General features: G+C 44.7%; 2 long non-coding RNA genes across 2 annotated transcripts; both read right to left on the bottom strand.

Annotated features, from left to right (window-relative positions):
* Nucleotides 890-7,992, bottom strand: LOC110397170. The gene is made up of 3 exons (XR_002437587.1): nt 7,424-7,992; nt 5,192-5,372; nt 890-4,072 (listed from the first exon to the last, which is right to left on the bottom strand). It is a non-coding gene; the product is annotated as an uncharacterized LOC110397170 (long non-coding RNA).
* On the bottom strand, nt 11,928-20,908 carry LOC110396661. The gene is made up of 3 exons (XR_002437142.1): nt 20,780-20,908; nt 12,279-12,410; nt 11,928-12,093 (listed from the first exon to the last, which is right to left on the bottom strand). It is a non-coding gene; the product is annotated as an uncharacterized LOC110396661 (long non-coding RNA).

Raw genomic sequence — 22,795 nt, 5'->3', positions numbered from 1 at the left:
TTGGCACAATACTGATACAAATCTGAAAATCCAAGGTCATTTGCACCCTAGCCTTTGACACACCTTGCCTCCTATATGCTGACATTTCACGCCCTCTGGTCCCCTTTGACCCGCAGTCCTTTTTCTCCCCATCTGAGCTCAGCCCACTGCATATTTATTTCCAAACGAACAGGCACAAACCAACCTGAGCTCCTCACAAAATAACAGTACTGACAACCCTTTTCACCACGGCTCGAGGCGGTGCTGCCGTACGGACAGCCTGCTGGTTACGGATCTGTGGAACACATCATGGACCTCGCAACAAGCATTTATCCTTCTTGCCATCTTTCACACCAGCATCTGCCAGGAGCTGGAGCTACGCCACTGGCTAGGAAAAAGAACTCAAATGCAAAATCCTAAAAGCAGGGAGCTGCAACATTCCCCAGGGAGCTAAGGGTTTGGTCCTTCCTCCTCGGGATCATTTCTGCATTCCTGGAGACAAGCGAGAACCTCACCTACCAACAGAAATCTCTGCTTTCTTCCTAGCCCACGGCAGAGCTCTCGCTGCAGGCGTAGGATACACACTTGAATAAAGAATCAAATCTTATTTTCGACTGACAGCTTTCGTACCCACATCTAGTCCAGAGAGGCCACGCTGACATGAGGAGTCCTCGTCTTGTAACCGCAGTCATCGAATTATGCAATCAGTGTAAGCTGCTTTCCCAGGTGGTTTACCATCACTTTGTCCCTGACTGCTCAAAACCTTCTTGAAGAAGGTGTTTTCCCCCCTGAGGCTCTCTAAGCAGAGCGGCAGTGCTCATTTTCTGTGCATTTCTTTTGCGCTTCACCTGGCCAGCAGTTGCCAGTGGGCATCAGTCACCTCTTTTTCCTCCGCTGGGGCACAGAGCCAGCAGGCTTTCCAGGGAATCTCTGCAAGCTGAGGCAACCCATGTCCCATAAATAAGTCAGACTCAATTATTTTATATCAAAACAGTATCTTAGCGTTTAATGAGTGCAACTGCCAATACAAAGAGTCACGCATTATGAATCACTATTTTCTCCTTCCCAGCACTTTCTAATTTCCTGCTAAGGAGACAAGCTGAATGGGGTCATTAATCTGAATTAGAAATACTGTGACCTGCTCGGCACTTTATCTGCTAACGTTTACTGGCATTACAATATAGGATGGGATTTTGTATTTCAGACAAGAGTAGGATGTGAGAAACATAGGCTCTCATTTTAAATAACCTTAGGAAGAAGGGTATTTTTTATTAGCAAACTCTTAAGTTTAAATGCAGCGTAGGATTCATTATCTTGGAGCTCCACAGAAAATAAGTTGAGCAGACAGCAGATAACATGCTCCTTAAACAAGCTAGCTTGGGGACTCTTCTCCTCAACCTTCCAATTAAATATTGGAGTATTTTTGAAATTACGTAGATAAATGCGATCACAAAACAACTATAAATAGAAATGTAAGGCAAAATAGCATGAAAAGAGGATAAATAACAGCAGTGCTCAGAAAGCAAGGGAAGAACATGGTCCCTGAATTAATTTTCCATTTATGGTGCAGTTTTCCTCGCCTGGGACCCCAAAAGCCCTGACAACAGATAGGTCACGCTGGGCCTGCGCTCCTCAGGCAGAGCTGCGCTCTCAGCTCTACACAGAGAATGCTCAGAGACACAAACATGACAGAGCCCGAGGGGTCCGGTGTCTGAAAACACTTCTGCATTCAAGTTGGGCTTTCGTTTTTTAATCCTCCTTTTATTATTAGACTAAAATGGAAAGTGCAAGCTCTAGTCGTGGAGCACAGCCCCATTGTGCAAGGCGCAGAATGAATACGGCCCAACAAAAACAATAGGCCAGAACTGAGACCGAAGCGCTGCCCGGACCTGTTGCCAGCCATTCTACAAAGGAATGCACTTCCCTCCAAATAACTTTCCGCAGATGGATAATCCCAGCAAAGTCAGTGGGAGTTTTCCACAGGCCTTAAGCTGCTCCTGGAAACGAGAGTTTCCAGCCTGCAGCCCAAGGCCCCGCGTTTCCAGAGCTGCTAGCAGCCGCCAGCTGGGGCTCTGCGTCGTGAGCAGCGGCGCGAAGAGAGGGAAGCGCTGGCGGAGGATGCTGAAGCAAAGGCAGCACGTGCATCTAGCACGACAGGGCGCAGCCAATTCTCACTACAAATTATTTGGTAATTATTCTCCATTCCCTGTATACATCTGAGAAGCCAATAAGGTCAGAAGCCAGTAGTAAAACTTTTTTTCTCTTCTCCAGTAAAGTCATAATTTTCCCCTGCCTACGGCAGTTTTACTATGCCAAATTCCCTTCAGCATTTAGTTTTACTTAGTTCTAAGTCATCTTTCCTCTGACCCAAACCTCTGCCTCCCAGCGTGTTAAATTTATCATCAGGTTTCGATACCATGGTAGAAAGTTGTATTTTATAGCACAAACAGTTTTCAGTTTTGCAAATCTCACTGCTAAACGTGTATTAAGGCAGACTACAAACTGGAGCCAAGTAAATGAACTCAGGCTGAAGAGATGGGTTTCCAGCTGCTCAGATTTCCCTGCTTCAGTTACAGGCAGGTGACAAGCACCTGCACTTCAGCATCTCCTCAGCCTGTGCCGCAGTGGAGGAGAAGTGTTAATGTTGTGCTCCTGGAGCTTATATATATGAAGAAACAGATTTTAAAATCGCAGGCTGAGATCACTCCAACTTTTGCGGAATGGATTTCTCTGTAAATGAGCGGTGTTGCAGTGCCCTCCTCCCTCACCTTTGCACACCACGTGGCAGGACAACATAACACAGAACGCTGGTTCTGGAAACAAGATGAGCACTGACACGTGGGCTGATTTCTTCCCTTATTGGACATGAAGATGTTTACGCCATGGGAGAGTTTTCTCTTCAGTGCATACAGATTGCAAATAATGCAATGTCCAGCCGCAGAACAACTTAGCTCCTGTTTCTGTTAACATCTGCCGGTGACAGCAGAGAGGATGGAGCTGGAGAAGATGAAGATCTCTGTGTGACTGCCCACCACTTGCTTTCTTCCTAAGTTTACCCTTCCTAAGTTTACCCCTCTACCCTAAGTTAACCCATGGATCTCTTTCTTGTTACTGAGACATTCCCATAGATGATGCAACTATTTCCTTTAATTAAAAGGCATTCTGTGCTAGAAAATATTAAAGAGGGCAAGGAGACAGAAACTCCTGTCTTGATTTTTTTTTTTTAATTATATTAAACATCCAATGACAAAAAAGAGCAAGGTAGCGTTTAAAAGCCTGCTTCTGCTTAGAAGTAACCTATGTGCTGTACAGCCAGACCTGACTTCCTTCTATTCAAAAGAAAGAATTGCAAATGGCAATGCTTACGACCTGTGGCTTGACAACTGTTTTAAGATCAGGAAACGACTCGCTCCGCGCTGTGCCAGCACCGCGCCGTGTTCTTTTATTTTTTCCTATTTTCAGTCACTGGCTATAAAAAAAAAAAAAAAAAAAATTGCATTTTGGCAAACAGTAAAGAGCTCAGGAACTGCTGGTCAGCAGTCCTGCTATTTCAGCAGCCTGGCTCTGCCAGCAGCTTTCAGGAAAGCCACCTCCTCTGCTTGAGCTTTACAGGTTACTGCTGTCACCAGAGCGCACACAAACCCTCGCTTGCTGCCCTAGGCCAAGCACATCAGTAGTTCTCCCTTGGCTTTGAGGACGGTCCAAGCAGTCATCTCACTGAGCTTCTCTCCTGCACACTGCTAACCTTTGAGACACTTCATTGTTCCTCAGCGAAAACCTCATGATTTTCCACTGACACGTTGCCACTGCTGAGCAGCACCCCTGTCCTCACAGCAGGTCACAAGGCGCTAAGGGCAATAAATCCCATCCCCAAACGAATTCCTTGTCCAGTTTGAATTGGGACACCAGTCGGTACATCCGAAACTCTCTCTGACATTTCCAAATCCCAGTAAAGCAAAGCTGTAACACATTCTAACACTTTTTTTTTTTTTTTTCTTACGCTGCCATCCAGTTTTTCCAAAGGAAATACAGCAGTTCTTTTCATGGGCTTTTTGAGGATTTTGGAGGCTGACACACCGCCATGCAGCAATTCCTAGAAAAAGTAAAGCAGAACAACTGAACATTTGAACTCCCGCAAATAACCTCCACAATCATTTTCCACATGACCCAGAAGAATTATTTTTAGAACCAGAAAAGTAGTTTTATTCTCTATTTCCACTTAATCCCTGCAACGCTGGATAGGACATTCGCTAAGGATGAGCGTTATTATTTCTCCGTGATGCGTATTTGTTTGGAAAAGCTATAATTCTTAGAAATACCAGCCATGATGAAGACATGCTGTACTGAATACTGGGTAAGCTATGGGAAGAGACAGCCCAACGAGGAACGACTGCTTCTGCACCTCCCAGGAGCCCAGGGGTTCCGTCTGCAGCACCTGAAGTCTATCAAGCCTTCAGTGACTGTCATGCTCCAGGGAGATACAGAAGGTAGAGTCTTGCACAAGGTAGTCATACTTCCACACAAATCTACTTACTAATCTCCTACTTCTACAGCTGGAGGACAATCAGCAGCCAACGCCAGATGCTGAGTAAGCAGCTGTTCTGTACGACACGGCACAGAACTTTGATTTGCATGCTGCAGCAAATGAAGCCATAAATTCTATTTACTGTAAAAGCCCATTACTATATATCAGATGCCAGAATAACACAAATTCTGGTGCAAGCAACTGAAGTGCATCGCAGCAAATGGTCGTGGAGGAGCTAAGGAGATGTGGACAGTGTGATCTATCAAGTCCCAAGGAAATGCTGCTGCTCTCCACAGATGGGTGATTTTCTCACCTATTAGTTTTTCGGTGGGATAGAATTGGGTCTGTGCATCGTAAAGCTCTGTATGTGTATTACAGAAGTGTAATGCACATAATACTGAGACCAAATATAAACACTCTGGCAAATAAAAGCCCCACCAAATACCTCAGCAACTACTTTAATAGCTGTTTTAGTAGCTAACAGTGAACATAATCCAAATCTATGAGCACTCATCTATTTCTGAAACCATTTCTAGAACTGGTAACAAGCACGTTGTGGTCTCATCCAAAGCAGTGCAGAATGCCTCAGAAACCCATTACATTTGGCTTGTCATCTCCCCCTCGTATATTGACACCTGTCACACGACGCTGCTTGTTCTAAGTAATTTGCATTAGTATCCACGTTACCAAAGGTTAACTCCCTGTTATCCTCATTCTGTGGGTGGAAGCAGCTACGTGATAGGCTGTACAAGTGTTGGAAGCAGCGGGGAACCGCATCTCCTCCACGATGTGCAGGACAGCTCAGGATGCGGCCTACGCAGACATCCAGTTACTCTGCAAACAACGCAGGAATATCCTCACAACGCATCTGACAGACAAACCAAAAATTACCCGTCAGTCCTTCTTCATTTGCCCCCGTCCACGAGCCCTGCTCTGCCCCATTCTGGAGGAAATCAGATTATTTTTAACACAATGCGTCGCGCCGTTGCTGTTGGGTTATCCCAGCGGGGAGCGGGCTGTGCCGAAAGCCAGCACTCGGCGGGGACCAAGCAGAGCTGCAGCTGCACCCCCCTGGTGTCCCCAGGTGCTGCCCAGCCCGCGGGAGACGCTCGCTTGGGTTTTTTCCAACACCTTCCAGTATGCATGGTTAGAAAGCAGGCACAAAGCTCGGGGAGCAACACAAAGCCCAGGGGCAGTGGGACAGCAGCGGCAAGCATGAATGCATCCATTTGCTGCTCCTCCGGTTTGCAAATCTAACAAAACAACCCAAGGTGCATTTCTTTTAAGAAAAAAAGTCACTATCATCAAAAACTCCAATTCTGAAGAGCCCAGGAGGAATCTACCAGCAGCTCAAACAATCCTATCCACAGCTCCATGCGTGTGCAGTATCGATATTCTGGGTTCGGTTTGCTTAGAAGGCTCTCGTCTTTATCTGATTTCTTCCCCTCCCTCCTGGACTGGGCAGCATGTTCTCGTTTAGGCAAATAGCCTTCTAGTTCTTTAATTAAAATGCAGCATAATCAGAAACAATTGAACAGGCATCACCGAGGCACAAGATAGAACAGCTTGTAACACAAGCCGCGGTATTAAGGCTGCAGACGATTTTCATTCATTTCCTTATTAAGGAACATAAATGAGGCCCTAAATTATTTGGAGATGCTTAAAGAATATAGGTATGAGCACTTGGTGAGTTAATCACATCCAGACAGAGGACTATTGGTAATTTCTTTAATTACAGTACAACTAATCAAACACAGAAAACTCAAAAGAATTGCCTGGTTCCTATGGATTAGGCTGCAGGGGTCCCATCTCATTTCAGGGACTTAACTCACAATTTCAAGTAACGAATTTTCAACTCCAACTGCAGAACACAAACTAAGCTGCACAGCAGATGGTGAGGTTACTACACCATTTTCTGTGGTTTTATTTAATACGGCTACAGCTGAGGTTTGGTGAAAAGAGAATATCAAGATAAGGTTATCGAATGAGGCCTCTTTCTATGCCATGAGGACAATCAGTTTAGCCCTGCTACAGAAAATAAATTCATAAGCCTGTAAAAGCCAGCTAGTTTCATTCTCCAGAAGAGCAAATATAACTATCAAAGCAAACACAATGGTATAAACTGCCTCTTTTACCTGTTTTAAGGCATTTCTGTTCAAGACTGAAACTTCCTTTTTTTATACTATTACTTAGTTATGTTTATTTAGGTGAAAATTAATTACTGTCATTAGCCTGTGGTTTTCATGAATTGCAATCTGGTTCGTTTTCTAATTATTTTTAATACGATTTTTTCATATTTCTAAAAGTCTTCCTATGAAATAATTATAAGCTTACGCTTGGCTAATTCTGACATATAAAAAGAATGAGACCGGTTAATCAGGAGTGGAAATCAGCTCCTGCTAGAGAAGACCTAAAGAATCTTAAACGCATTCACAGTGACACGTGGAATAATAATTACTTTAACATGGCACTGTAATGGAGGAGGTAACAGAGTATATTACAATGCATGAAAATAATACTCTGTCTTTAATCCAACATATGGTTTTCATGAAAGATGAACTTAAATTACAGAGCAACCATGAAAAGAAAATAAAAGAGACTAGCAAGTGAACACAGGGACAGACAATTTACTGCCTTAATATCAATACAGAAGGAAAAATATCTTTCTGGCAAAGCCGATTCACACAAGGATGAAAAGTCAAACTTCAGGGAAATTCCCTTCATTAAACAAAGCAGTTGGAAAGAATGTAAGTGCAGTCTTTTGCTCTCCCGTCTTAAAATAGACAGGAATTGCCCAAACACTTTCAGCTATCTCTAGGTTTTCGTGGTTAGATTGCCATTTGTATTTCTGCATCCTGATTCTCCAGAGAATTTAATAACTTCCTGCTAAATCTCAGTTACAGTCCAACTAATTCTCACCTTGAATCTTCTAGGAGCCTGCTGACCTCAGGTGCACACAGTTAATTCTTCTTAGCTAATTTATCTTATCCTTCTTTTCAGCTAATTCAATTACTTCTTGATTAGTGATACAAGACAAGGAAGAAATTAAAACTAGCATAACATTAATGAGCAGCAGCAGGAGCAGCAGAGGAGAATCTCTTAAGGAGATTCACTTAAAGGCTTTACTGGGAGAAGCCTTCAGAAGACCCCAACAACACAAGGAATGAAGGGAGATGTCAGTGCTGTCCCCCGAAGTGGTCCTGACACAGTGGGACTGGCTGTGGTCGAAAATGTTCACCTGAGCTGATCTTGTTCAGCCTGTGCTATGAGCAGACAACACCAAGCTGAGTGGTGCAGCTGATACAACAGAGGAAGGGATGCCAACCAGAGGGACCTGGAAATGCTTGAGAAGTGAGCCCATGTGAACCTAATGAGGTTCAACAAGGCCAAGTGCAAGGTGTTGCGCTTGGGTCAGGGCAATCTCAAATATGTGAGAGAAGAAATCTTTGAGAGCAGCCCTGCGGAGAAGGCCATGGGGGTCCTGGTGGACAAAATGCTGGATGTGAGACAGCAGTGTGTGCTTGTAGCCTGGAAGGCCAACAGTGTGCTGGGCTGCATCAACAGAGGGGTGGCAGCGGGGAGAGGGAGGGGATTGTCCCCCTCTGCTCTGCCCTTGTGAGGCCCCACCTGCAGCACTGCATCCAGGCCTGGGGCCTACAGCACAAGAAGGATGCTGAGCTGCTGGAGCAGATCCAGAGGAGGGCTGTGAAGGCGCTCAGGGGGCTGGAGCACCTCTCCTATGATGAAAGGCTGAGGAAGGTGGGATTATTCAGCTTAGAGAAAAGAGAAGGATCTGGGGAGACCTCATTGTGGCCTTCCTGTACGTGAAGGGAGCTTATGAGCAGGAAGTAGCCTAGAAGAAACAGGACAAGGGGGGAACTGTTTTAAAATAGAAGAGGGGAGATTTAGATTAGATGTTAGGGGGAAATCTTCACTCAGGAGGTGGTGAGGCACTGACAAACGCTGCCCAGAGAGCTGTGGGTGTCTCTTTCCAGAGACATTCAAGGCCAGGCTGGATGGAGCCCTGGGCAGCCTGAGCTGCTGGGGAGCAACCACCCCATCACCAGGGATGGGACTGTGTGGGCTTTAAGGTCCTTTCCATTCCAAGCCGTTCCATAATTCTATGATGTTTCAGTGCCTCTGCATGCAGCAGGACACCTTGCATAGGTCTGTGCACATCTGCTCTCTTTTGCACATGCAGTGTCACCTCTGTTGTTCGAGGCAGTGCCTGCAATACAATTTCCCGTCTGCCTCAGCTCGGCGTGCCCAGCACCACATACTACACAGGGTGTCACGCCATGGCTGTTGGTCCTCTGCCCTATTCCTGTCTCTAGAGCCACCAGGCAGTTTCGTCTCCCTGCTGCAGAGCGCTGCCACGGCCCCAGAACCAAGCGAGTTCCACTCGTGTGCAAACAGTGCTGCCTTCCATGTCTGCTAGTGATCCTGATGATGCCACATCCGTTATCTAGGGGTTAGAGAAGCAACCAGAGCATTCAGGAAATAATTACTGCATACTGGTTTCTGCAAAGGAATGAGACATTAGTTATAAAATAACGATGGGAGGGACTTTTTCATGACTTCTGGAGAAAGAACAGCAATTTGTAAAGGAGAGGTCCCAGCCCATCCCTCCACGTTATCTGACTCTCTGGCTACAATTCCCAAGAAAACATCTTCAGACAAATACCAAGTTAGAATAAATTAGTTCTGCTTCTGTCAAGTACAAGACAGTATATTTCCTCTTATGAAAATAGTTTTAAAACCCTCTTGGAGCAAATGAGTCAAGGAAGAAGCCTGGTCTGTGACAGAAGGCACAGACCTCTTCCAACACAGCAATGAACACCTGTTCTTTTTTGGTGAGTTGTATCATTTTCCTGAATGCAAATTCCCTAATAAAAAAAAAACAAAAAAAAGGGAAGAGTGACACTTCATCATCTCATACAGCTAGATGAAAATAAGAACACCGGTGCCTCAGAGAAGCACTGATCTTTGGCGTACAGCACCAACAGATAGCTGAAGACTGAATGGACAGTTATCTCCGAAATTTGCTTATTACTGAAGTGTTGGTTTAGGATTAAGCAAGTTAAGCTGCAGCACTGCATACCAGTCCAAATGGTTTGCTGCACATGCATTCACGAGGAGCTATGCTGGCTACTGAAACGCTTAATCCAATACACGGAGGGTTCCCAAAATGTTTGAACAGATACTTAGGCAGAGCATTCCTTCTGCTAACTGTGCACTTAGCTGTGGTGAACTAAATGTGGTGAGAAAGTCGAGGTTATAAAAAATATAGAAAGGCATTCTTTTCCACCACTGAAAATTGCACATGCACAAAAGCAGTTTACCTGAGGGGGGTAGCATTCATCTAGCTGTCCTTTCACAGCATATAATATTGTTATCTTCGCCGCAACTAAATGATGCCACAAAATGTGATTTCGGATAAAGAGTAATGGGGAAAGCTGTTGAACCCTACAAAAATAATCATTCTGTAAAGATGAAAACGTTTCTACTATCACAGACAGGATATAATAAATAATACCTGCAGCCGGAACAGCGGATAGTGAAAAGGACTTTGCAGAGTTTGCCACGTGGTACTGCAGCCTTAAATACTTCAGCACTCAGAGCAGGAAGGTGTCTCCTGGTGCCACGCTCAGATTCATGCTAGCACTCCTCTACTTACTAGCTGAAGAGCCAAGTACATGTCATTGCTTGAGTAGACTTAAGGACCAGAGCATGCTTCACATGAAAAGTTTTACACCCTGCCTCAAGAAAATGTATTTTTCTCTAGCAGCAAGGCGAGATACCCCTTGTCTGTCAGGACTGTGCAGCTCTGCTCTCTTTGTGTTCTCTAATGTTATCATAAGCTTGGCTTAAAAACAGAGACCCATTTAATCAAAGCTTACTTAACAACTGGGCTTTTGGAATTAGGGGATCACCAAAGGACCCAACTTAGTGTGACAACAGCGAATAGAAACGACTTTGGCTTACCAGGAAGTATAAATTCAGATCCATGAGGAAACAACCACCTTGTGCCAACTAGATAAGCAGGGCCTACACAGATGTGTAATACATATGAAATTCTCAAATCCAATCTTTTAATTAAAAAATTATCATAGAAATGGAGATGCTCAGATAAATATGACTGCGTCATGCAGTGTCATGGATTATTTTATTGGTTAAGCCTTTGAGGCATAATTTTGAGCAACGCCTTTTGTTTGGGCACCAGACTAGAGGGGCTCCTCTACTATTTAGATGGTGTTGCATGTTGGTTGCTGGTTGAAGAAGTCTGGCCAGCATTGAGCTGTCACTGCCATGCCACTGCCATGTGCAGCATCTCCTGCCAGCACAAGTGACGTCCTGTTCAGGCCATACGGTGCCACGCGCTGCAGTCATTCTGCATCTAGATCTCATAGGCTTTGCGAGCGCTGTAAGGAGCAGCATTTCCTCACAAAGCACATTCGTAACTCTCCCAGAAACAAGGGTTCCAGTATGACTCCAGTCAAAACCTGCTCCAGAGGAAGGTATGCTTATTTATATTCTGGAGACAGATTAGAGCCCTCAGTATCTTGTTTTCCATATTAACTTCAACAAAGCATGCATTTTCCAAGGCTTGCTAATGAGCCTAGCATACTTAGGAAAAAATTTGAAATATACAAACAAACTCACTGTCAGATGGGTTTTTCCAAGGCCTGGACTGAAGCTCAGGGAAGTAAGAAATAAATGTTATGTCCCTCCAAATCTCTTACAAACTCTGACGAAGAAAAAAAAAAAAAACAGCCTTGATTCTCAGGCCAAACCTCCCAGCTGCTTTTGCAATTCATGACGGGTCTGGCTGAAGAGTCGGTTCATTTTTCTAAATCCAGTTCCTTTTCACAAAAATGTGATTTAATAACATTCAAATCCTGATTATTTTGAGCTTAAAAAACAAACGTCGTTGAAGGACAGTGCCTTTTCCTGCAACGCACTTTCACTCATACATGAAAACACCACTTTGATGTTTCTTTTGGAAACAGCACGGCGCTGCCAGAGGCAATGCTGTTACTCAGAGATTAGGACGTTTGAGAAGAAAATTAACTAATGAAGGTAGAATGATAAAGAGCCTAAAATTCTGGTCATCAGTAAAACTGTCAAAGCATGCGAGACAGTTAAAGCTCTAGAAACTACATGCGTCAAAATACAACTGGTGGGTGAACAATCAGTGCAAGCTCCAATGCCAAAACACACAAGTGTCAGTTTTTGAAGGATATATTTCACCATATATCAGCATATATGACCAGCACTGGTGAAATATGGGATATATGGTGAAATATGGGATTTAACTAAATTTCACCATATATGGGATATATGGTGAAATATTCTTCTACCTTCTTGCAGGTGTAACATTTTAAGCCAATTCACTACGTAGCAAACGCTTCTGTTTCCCTTACAAATTCTCAAATAACAGGGATTTTGTACCTGGGCTGTTGTAAGCAGAAATCAGAAACCATTTCTGCACACAGTTCTTCATGCAGTTGTGTAACTTCGGCTTCGAATACACGTGTAAGCTGTAATCCAACTCCTCGGAGCATGTTCTCCTCACTGTTCGATCTTTCCTGTCAAAATACACAAAAATAACCATATAGGAACCGAATGCGTTTCTCAGAAATGCATACGCTAGGTTTGCCACAAAGCCTTTTTCCACTCCCAAGATCCATTACTCAAAATAGCCGTAGCTCTGAAGTACTGCCAAAGGACTGGCAAGTCACAAAGCAGCTTTCATATGTGCGCTGTTTCTCACCTCCCAAGTGAGGGTGAAGGGGTCCGGTGAGGTCCTGCCCAGATCAAACCTCTTCTCCATCACAGGTAGCAGAAGCCTGTCGGTATGCAGCTTCTTCTCATCATAACCCCATCTGTAAGTACGCTGCCTGTGCTGAAAGGAAGTAAATATTATAACTTCTGACATTTTATAAACTTCAGCTGAAGGAATGGGCCTCGGGCAGGGGATCTCTTAAACGCCACTGTACACAATGAAACAACCAGTCCCAGCTCCCAAATAATACACGCCGTTTTGCTTGGTGAAAATTTAGGAAACAAGTTAAAATGCATCCCATTAAATCACACCAGCATTTGCAGATTGTTCACGGAAGTGCAAGCCTACTAAGGTCAAATTATGTCACCTGAAATGGGAATTATCACCGGACGAACAGATTTAGATGAAAACTTGCTTCATCGGACTAATTCCTCTGGCTAGTCGTTGTTCCATGCTTCCTGAGCATGTCCTCACTTTCTAACATGTATCACAGCCACAGCCACCTTCCTGTTCTCTTCCATGATCATGAGACAAGAGGCCACCTCGGTAGGCCAGGCATTTGGAAACTGGAGGGAGGACGGAGACAGCACGGACTCCATCGCGCAGCAAACCTTCCTAGGTGTCCCAAAGTGCCATAACCACGGCATGATCTGAACCAGCACATGCAGGAACACGTCATCCTGAGGGAGGGAAACAGCAGCAACCTGGAGCTCAGCAGCTCACGTCGCCTCTCCTCAGAAGCCAGTTCTGTGGTATTTCAGGGAACAGGGCTCCAAGCCAAGTCCCGGCAGATCTATGGGACGATGAGGACTTTGAGAATTCCAGAGGTTGCCGCTCCAAAAATACACTGTTTGACCAGCCTGCTGTCAGAGCGATTCCTACTAAAACAAACATTTAACATGTGCAAATACTAAAAGATGAATTTCCTGTTTGAACAGTCAGCACAACAGAATATTGCCAAAAGAATCATTGCAACGTCTGTCAATGTAACCAACCAGCTACCAGCCAGAAAACAGGACAGCCATGGTCTGTCATCAAGAGCCAGAAGGAACGTCCCAGCAAAGACTTCCTACATCCAAACTAGCCCACGGAGAGAAATGAATGGCAGGACAGAGTGCAAGCAAGATGGTCACTGGGATCTCCTGCCCTTCCCTTCAAAGCCAAGTAAGCCAACAACCAGCTGAGCAGTGGAAGTACCTTTGGTATGGGGCTGGAGGAACACAGGAAAGCAGGAAAGGAACCGTCCTCTGAGCAGTGATGAGTTGGAGCCTCCTTCTACCACCATGGCTCTGCCCTCCCCAGGAGTCCACCGAGTGCTTGTGATCACAGTGCCAAATGTCCACAACAGATACGCAAAGACATTGCAGTGATGGCAGTGACAAGTGATTAATACCAACAAGACACCTCGCTTTGATCTCTTTTATACGCTGGAGACAGTGGCAGAGGCTACTTGCCCTTACAGAGGGACTGAGGAGTGGGGCAGAGCAGCACAGCAAAGCGTGCAGGAGGCAGGAGCAAGCCAGCCTCGGTGAAATACAGCACTGGAAAAGGCAAACAAAGAGGTCCGGGTAAAACAAGCTGGTGCTGCAGGAGGTGCCATGCAACGGGATGCTGCTGTGCCACGAGAGATATCCCTGCATCACGAGGAATGCTGCTATTGCAGCTGCTTTTTGTGTGTGGTTTTATTTTTTCAAGCTATTTGAAGAACCAGAAATTCCTCTTCAGATGAGCACCTGAAAAATTGGTACGGCTGTGCACAGTGAAAGGAGGAACATTATCAGTTTGGCAGCCGTGCTTTGAGAATGATTCATAAAAACAAAGAAGCAAACAAACAATAACGGCAACAACAGGTCTAACCAAATTAAAGCTAGTTTAATTTGGCCAGTCCGTTAAAGAACCCTCGAGCACTGAGGACAAGGCTTCTGCCATAAATGACTGGGGAAGATTCCCTTTTTGAACTAGCTAGATCCTTCCTCCCGCGGCAGTGCATGGAGTGTGCCAGAGCAGAAAATAACATCTCAACTTCAATATGCCAGAGCAAAGCTTGCAGTAGCAAGACAACTGATTTCCAAGTGTTCTCCCTCTCCACACCTGCAGAGCCCCTGTCACTGCAGCCACAGCTGGCTTGCCTCCCATTTGTGCATGTGAATGGGGTCGTGCCTTCCCAAACCCCTTTTCCTGCTTCTATTTTAACCTCAAAGGAGCCACTGAGAACTTGTGGCATGAGGCATGTCCGTAAATCTCTCCCAGCTCAGAGCATCAAAACCCATCTGCCTAAACAGTTGGATTTGCAGTTGGCGGCAGGTTTGCTGCCTGCTGTTTTTAAGGCTGGAAAATCACAGAAAATAAAAATGGAAATTGAAAAAAAAAAAAAAAAAAGAAGCCACTTCCACTCCTCAGCAATGCGGGACGGACACCTGCATTAGTCTGTCTAACGTTTCCAGTGTGTTACAGCGCTTCCAGCTTACTTGCACGCATTGCTGGTTGTAGTCCTCCTGGTTTCCTTTGGGAAACCACCCCCAGACATAATCCACCTCATTACCGAGAAGCTCCTCTCAGTCGCCAAGCTCAGTACTCTTTTTCTCTTGATTTTATTTCGCCAGTCTTAACGATGCTTTTTCCCTTCTCTAATTTACTCCTTTATTAATTTGATGGCTAATTTGCGAAACGGTTCCATTCTGTAAACCCCCAACATCAACGCTATAAAAAACACCCACTCCATAATGAGCAGCTTAGCATTCCTGTACATTAGCAAAACCTATTGTAGTAGCACGCAATCAATGATCAGACACAAAGTTAGGAAGAAGGAGCCCCAAATACACCTCTGAGCACCGAGCACGGCTGCAGAGCATCCTCCTGAAGCCACGCCACGCGGTCCGAAGCAGTTAAATCCAGCTGGCTGAATGATCCATACAGCTGTGGTTTCCCTCAGCTCTTAAATAAAATATTAGGGTGTGTTCCTATTGTTTGTTAGCTGTCATCAGCCCATCTCTCAGCTGACGGAGGTGAAAGGCTATGTAGATTCCTGGGACAGCTGTTTGGTAATTGTCACAGCCAGTTACTTGGTAACCCACGGATGGCGATCCCAGGAGGTAGCTTCTTGGTTGCTAAGCGATAAATTCAGGTAAAATAACCTTTTCCTGGATTTTATTGCAACTACGGGCTCCAGCTGTATAGTTCAACACTATTTTTTTTTTTTTCTTCCTGGGGATGGGATTTAAAATCGTTGCTGAATAACTTTTCTGGGTTCTCGGGCAGCGTTCGGCGTGGGTTCAATGAAGTGACGCTATATTCCACTCCTATTGAAACGGAACAACCCTCAGCAGCCTTCCCACTGCACGCTGCAGCACGCGTAGTTAATTTGCTGGATGTAACAGAGTGATTTACACAACAACAGGCCGAGGAAAGCAGAAAAGGAGGCAGGCCCTACAAAAAAAAGAAGGACGTTCTGTTGATATTTCCTTTTTTTTTGGGGGGGGGGGAAAATGCAACCTACAGGTTTGAGCTGAACCAGATGCTTTTGTGACTAATGCTTTGCTAAGCAAGCCACCAAAGATCTCTGTGTCCTTGGCAGCGTTATAGGGGTCAAGCTTCCCCACGTACGTGGTCCTTCAGTGGCTTTCCCACGTGTGTCGCAAGCAGGAGCTCTCAAACATCATCTCAGCTTCAGTGCCAGCTCTTCCCCTGATTTCTTCACCTATGAACTGGAGACCCTAGCAAGGACTATTTTTCTCCATCACAAGCTTATTTATGAAGGCCTTTGAGGATGAAAGCCTGCTCTTGCCCAACAGACACCTAATTTTCAGATGTGTCAGGAGGAGAGATACAGCTGTGCGCAGCACGGCATGGCACTGCTGATGGGTGCCAGGGGATGGGGTCAGCTAGGCCTGGCTGTCAGCAGCTCTCCTGAGCCAGGGTGCAGGGCACACATGTGATCCTGAGGGTAGCGGTGTGGGCTGATGGCTTCCCATGGCCATGGGTAAGAGGGCAGCTGCCCTGCTGCCCTGCCCGGGGAAGGGTTAATGTCCCTGACCGTGTCACTCCATCTTACACAACCACGGAGCGCAGTTTGTACGCCTGTCTGTTCTTCTCATGTGTATTTTCAACAAAGGCACTAGTTATTAGCTGCTACAGGACAAATCCCCCTGACCTCTTGTCACTGTTATTTATTAATGCTCGTGTCCATCTTCAAGGACCAATGTTCGCCTTCCTCAGAGAGATGCAAAAAGAAGCTGGCTGAATTTGCTGCACCAAGTTAACCTTGCTATTGCAAAGCAGGACGGCAAAGGGCTGTGCTTAGGGCTTGGTGTGCAACAAAGCTCCAGCATGGGCCAGCTGCCATTTACATGTGCCTATGGGCAAGCATAAGTGAATGCCAAAGGCAGCAGGTGGCCCAGGGAGCACAGCCCCAAAGAGCAACGGGCACAGGCTCTGCCAACACGGAATGCTGGCGTTTTGGTCCACACTGTGCAATGGCACTGTCTGCTTTCTGCTTTTTTGGGAGGAAATAAGTAGCAACATGAAGACAATTTTCCAGACGGGCTGGAAGAACGGTCGCTGGACTCTCAAGTGACTTTTATCCTTTCAAGGGGAAGAAATCTAAGGTGTTCCCTTGCCCGTAACCCAGGTGCATACATAAGGTGTTTCTGTGTTGTGCACATGTGGTGTCTGCCAGGCTTTCAACCAAAGCACCCCAGAGCTGTGAGGAGAGCACAGCCTGGTAAAGGAGCAGCATGGACTACAAGAAAAATACTTTAACGTACATAGGCCAATTAACTTGTGAATCTCCAAAACTTCAGGCTGGGTGCCTCCATGGAAACCTATATAAGGGAAGCATGCCCCCGTAGAAGATGAGTCGTAAAAGCTTTAGAATATTCAGATTTAGACTCGTCTTTCTTCAGTAACTTTGTCTTATGACCAGTCAGCTACCAGTGTTCTGCTGATAAAGTACACCCCAGCTGCACAAATATGCCTTCTCTTTTATTAATAAAGGTTAAAGGAAGGAACTTAAACCTGAGACTTGGTTTGAATGCCTGCTATACAGGCACGTAGCAAAGCCTTTTGTTGCAGCCACTGTCACAAAGATATGTTTTTCAATGGGATAAAGGCACATTTTTCACTGATGGTATTCCTCTGGTGAAGGAAGATGCTCATTTGCTGAAGGTGACACCCTGCCCTTCTTCCTCAGCAAGAAGAATAGGAAGTAGGGAAGTAGTCCGCCTCCAAATTCCATGTTTCCCACAGTCTTACCTTTTATTTCATTTCATTTTAAGTTACATTTCACTAAGACAGTTGCAACATGCATTTGGACAAAAACCGCGCTCCAAGAAAGGGATTGCCCCAGGTAAGCCTAGTACCACGTATTCTAAAGCTATATTTTAAGGTATTTGTTTAGCATGCAAACAGATAGAAAATAGCTTCTATGGATGTGCAATGGGCAGAAATTGGGCACAATGCCTTGAAAAAAAAAAAAGAAAAGCAAGCTGTAGCAATTGGAGTTGGCATGGGACAGGCATTTCGAGCACAGGGGAATTTGCATTAGCAGCATGAAAGAAAATGTACACTCTGTTGCTTAGATCATGTTTAAAAGTGTTAAAAGATGCAATCAGGTGAAACACAACAATATTCTACACCCATCCAGAAACCATCCGTCCTAACCCACTTCACTTCCTCCAGTGCAGAAGAGTGATGGTTTCCATAAAAAAGGAGAATGCTGTATGCAGTGTAATGCGAAGCTAAGCCTGCACCTATAGAGTCAGTGAAAGCATCCTTGTCGACTCCAGTATGTTTGGAGCAGGCTGTCAGTAAGACAGACTCTTCTACCAGGGAATTGTCAGTTACTGAAGTAGAATGCCTGACAATCTGCCTCGTAATCCAGGCTTCCTGTCCCCCAAAAACACTTCTTTGAGGAAACAAGGTGCCACCTCCGTGAGACGTTTTCAGGCAGCTTTGAGTGCTGAGAAAAAGTAACTCGGTGCAGCAGGCAGACTGAGAAGGGGTCAGCAGAAAGGTTTCAGCACGCTGCAAAGATCTTACCGAATTAAACACGCTACACTATGGCTGTCGTGCAGAAAGGAATCAAATGCACCTTTCTCTACAGCGTATTATCATCTTATGCCAAGGATTCATGTCTTGCCTTGCAATGCCATCGTTTTCTTACCGCTCCCTATCTTTCTGTTTCTTTATCTAATGTTTCAGAGGATAATTAAACTTCTCCTAATTAAGCAACGCCATCCTCCAAGTGGCCAGGCCCTGCTTCTGTTTGCTTATTCTCCCGCTGCTCAGCAGCTAAGCCTGCCTAAAGCAGTGGTGATTAAAACAAGCAGCGACTTTGGGGGACGCAGGCACTCGCAGAGTGGCACAGGGAAGGTGAAGATTTTTCAGTCACAGAAAGCTTACAATTGCACCCTCCTCGCTTGTCATTTTTGTACCTTGACAAGATCTCCGGCAAAAAAAAATTTTGCATTTTCAGTCTCACAAAAACCATGGGTTCTCCAGCAATGAGGCAACGGAAAAAATCAATACTTGCCATGTACCATGTAACCAATAGAATAAGGGCAATGATTTATGTATGGATGGATGCAGACTGAATCAGCTGGGGCCTCAAACAGAGGGAGAGAGAGAGAAGGAGAGAGAGAAAGAGGTGTGGGGGTGAGCTGGACTGCAGTGATTATTCCTACACTATGGCCAGATTTTTTTTTTTCTGCAGCAATAATCCCCCTCTCTAGCACTGCAGGGCATGGAGGAAAGGCTAGCGATGTGTGGAATATATGATGGACCAGCTTTTCTCTTTTTGCCTCAGAATAATGATGCTATGTTGAATACTAAGGTACTGTAGAAAAGGAAGAAAGATAAGATATATGGTCTGCAGTCCTTCAGCCTTCCAGCTACCTCCACCCTCATAAAGACCACTCCAGTGGGTCAACAAGCAATAGTTTAAAGAGAGCCAAATTACCAACAGGATAAAAATGTACCATCACTGCTTCATGACAAGAAAAAGCAGGAAGGGCTCACTGAAGAGAACTACTGTATACCCCAGGAGTTTCTGCTGAGAATATAGTTTTGTAAATTGGATTACCAGGGATACAGCGCTATAAGGTATTTAATGGCTACGGTAACTTTTAGGATATCTATCTAATGCTGCTGTTGATTTAAAAGCAAAGCTCTCGAGTTAAAAATTTACTTATCTGTTTGTGTGATGTGGGATACCAATAAACACTCATCCAAACTCTATTCTATGCTTTGTTGCCGTATTGTTAATGAATAGCTTGTAGATGACTTTGAAGTGCTCAGAAATGTCCCACTGTTTTATAAAGAAATCTTGCTCTGTAGTGTCAGCAAATTGTTAAAACAAACTGTTTTCTGCGATGCCTTGGGTGCTCAGACTGTATTTACATGCTTGAGAATCAGATGCTCATTCAGTACTTTCAGCATTATAGTTTGCCGTGAAGTATTCTTGCTGTAATTAATATTTCTGCCGCAAATTACCGTTAATGATGAATCAGTTCTCTTCCTATAACACGTATGTAGCATTTAAACCTCGGCATTGGCAGGCTTCCTCTTAAGAGGCATAATGTTTTTAGATAACACTACAGAACAATAGGAGGCCACCAGTTAAACACACCAGCTCAGCAATGTTAGATTAATTAAAGCTTTAAGAACTGTGATACGTTCGAAAGCTCTGCATTTTATCCACGTCCGTGAATTGATAACACAGAAATAATTTCATTTCTGACTTTCCACAACATATCTATGACAGTATGCTGGCAAGATTAATCATCAGCTTCCAGCCTACCTTTTTCTGTTTTATGATTAAAATATCAGTGAACAAGTATGAGCAAATTTAATTCAAGCGAAAACAGAGTTTAGGTTTTAAAAGAATTGCATTGTATGTAACCAGACTTCGAACTTGAATGAAAAGCATTTCTGAGTGCTTGGCTCGGATATTTCCTAACTGGCTCTTTTATATAAGTTACACTATGCTTAGCATACACGTGGGCGCTCGTATCACAATAACAGCGACGCAATAAAATAATGATCTGTAAATGGGATTTGTATTTAATTTCCAACTGATTTACAATGGCAGACGACAGAATCTTTCAGAGAATGAAAGTATGAAACACGTTACAAAGCAGACTAAGTACATCTAGCTCGTTAGTAAGTCGCTCGGAAAATTCTTTTTGTGGCAAACGCTCAGTAGCAGCTGAAGGTTCTTCGACCCCCGAGTCCTCTATCTTTATTAACCCCCAAATCGGAACGCAAGCATTTGACAATGCAAACACTTCTCAGGCCTGGGAGTGACGTCAGGGTAAAATGGAGACAGGTGTAGCCTATGTACCAACTAAAGCATGACAGAAAACAATCCACAAGTGAAGGCGAAGACACCTTAACAACTTCTAATGTTCAAATTAGTGTGACGCGCGCGATTTAAAGGGATTTCTCAAACTCCTCAAAGTGTTGAGAACAGAGCAGGTTATGAAAACGCTTACCTTTGAGTAACACAGTGTAATTCCTCTGCCTTCTCTCTCTTTCAACAAACACAGCAGCAGAAACTCCACGTGCAATGCTGGACTCCCTTGAATTTTGTTCTGAGCTTCAGCCAGAATGCCATGGACCTAGAGCAGCTGGAAACGGAGAGGGATTAATATGAAAACCCGGGCGCTAACCCAAGGGAGAAAGTGGAGCAGTCAGCAGGACAGGTGGCAGCCCCCCAGCACCACGAGCAGGTGAGTTCTCCGAGCAAACAATGCCTCGGAGCCAGCCACATGGAAACTGTTGTTGAAAAATTAATGAAAGCACCTTGCCTCGATCCCGGACATACACCGGTTTGATAAGCTGAAATACGAATTTATGCACTGAAAGAAATCTGACCACGATCATTTGAAGTGTTCACGCAGTCATAAATGCTTATGGCAACACAGTTCATTTTAAAGCAACAGACGGGTTTCCATGTCATAACTAAAGGGCAGGGTGCTTCTGCATCGAGACACGGGGCACTCTGTGCTCAAGACCGAAAAAAAGGGACCCAGTGTGGAACTCTGTGCAGCATTCTTAAAGCGTGTGTTGTAACAAATGGGTTATTTTGAATTCCGTTTCAACATCAGAAAACATACAATTGCCTATTAATGTTTTAAACCTGCTAAAATGTCTCATTTCTCTTAAAAGCCAATGATAATTGACTGACAGTTTTTAGCAACTGCTGAAGCCCTTCTGGAAACATGCAGCACTCTCAGCTCCACGTGAGCATCAGTGGCTGGGGTAACAAACAGCACAGAGTCAGCCTAAAACACAACCAAGTAGACCACAAAGGGAATTTAACAGAAATTTAAGATGATGCATTGTAAGGTGTCAACATTTGAAAAGGAGGGGAAAAAAAAATCAAAATAAAAGCGTTGCAGGACCCAATTTGAACGTGTCAGACACACAAAAGCAACACACCCTCTGCAAATAACCTGATGTTCTCTAGGCAAGGCCTCGGTATTGTGGAAAAAAGAAAAAAGAAAAGCTAAATGACCCTTGCTGCTCACCACACAACAAAACCAAAGTGCTTGCGTATCCATACTCTTCCTGACCAGTGGGGTAGCCACTGGTTATCATTTGCAATTACAGTAATTGCATCTATTCTTTGCCATCACCTCCCATACTTCCAGCGCGCACCACAACCCGGACTCTTTTATCTCATGCAAACCATCCTAGCTGTGTCAACAGCCCTTGAATTTTTAAAGAGGCGTGCTCTGCCTCCCTCTTCTATTCCTCCTGAAATTTTCTGACCCCAGATCTCAAGATAGAGCAACTTCCATGGATTAAACAGTTCTATAGGAGTCACCTAATAAAACACTATTAATTGTAATAGATTTTTGTTTCTTCTTCCAGTGCTATTTCCATGGCAACATTTTCACATCCTATTGTTGGGAGTGTTCTTCATTCCCCGTGTGGGTTAACCACAGGGCAGCAAGGGCAGGCTGTTGGTCAGCCTTTATTTTCTCTGGTCCTTCAGCAAAGGTTAGTTGGGGTCACCAGAAGCCAAAGGGTAATTACTTTTCCTCAACGGGGGTAAAGTCACACAGATTGCTATTGAGACAACTGTATGGATGACCTTCAGCTTTTTATGTTCAATCTTCTTTTCTCTTAGCGGAGCAGTTGTTAATAGGGATAGCAGATAGGGGAAAGCCCAGTGAGCGGCACGTTGCACGCACCTCCCGCACCGTGCTTTGCGGTTATGCTGCTGACTGCTAGGACAGTTTTTAACACAAAATCCACTAGGTGAGTCTAAACCCCACCAGACTGCACGGTGATTAAACGTGGCAGCTATCAATGGCCAAAAAAGGACCTATTCTGTGATTTCTCCACTCACTAATTTCCAGAATCATTCCAACTCAAGAACTTTTTAGCAGAGCCAGCACCCTCGTTTTCTCTGTTTTACTAGCATCACTCCGAAGAATGAACTGGGATCACAGGTTTAAATATGGGAGACTTGAGGGCTCCGTGTGTCAGGTCGGGCTCCC

The sequence above is a fragment of the Numida meleagris genome, chromosome 3, assembly GCF_002078875.1.
Source record: "Numida meleagris isolate 19003 breed g44 Domestic line chromosome 3, NumMel1.0, whole genome shotgun sequence".
Taxonomy (NCBI): domain Eukaryota; kingdom Metazoa; phylum Chordata; class Aves; order Galliformes; family Numididae; genus Numida; species Numida meleagris.
This window is presented reverse-complemented; position numbering and strand designations above follow the sequence as displayed.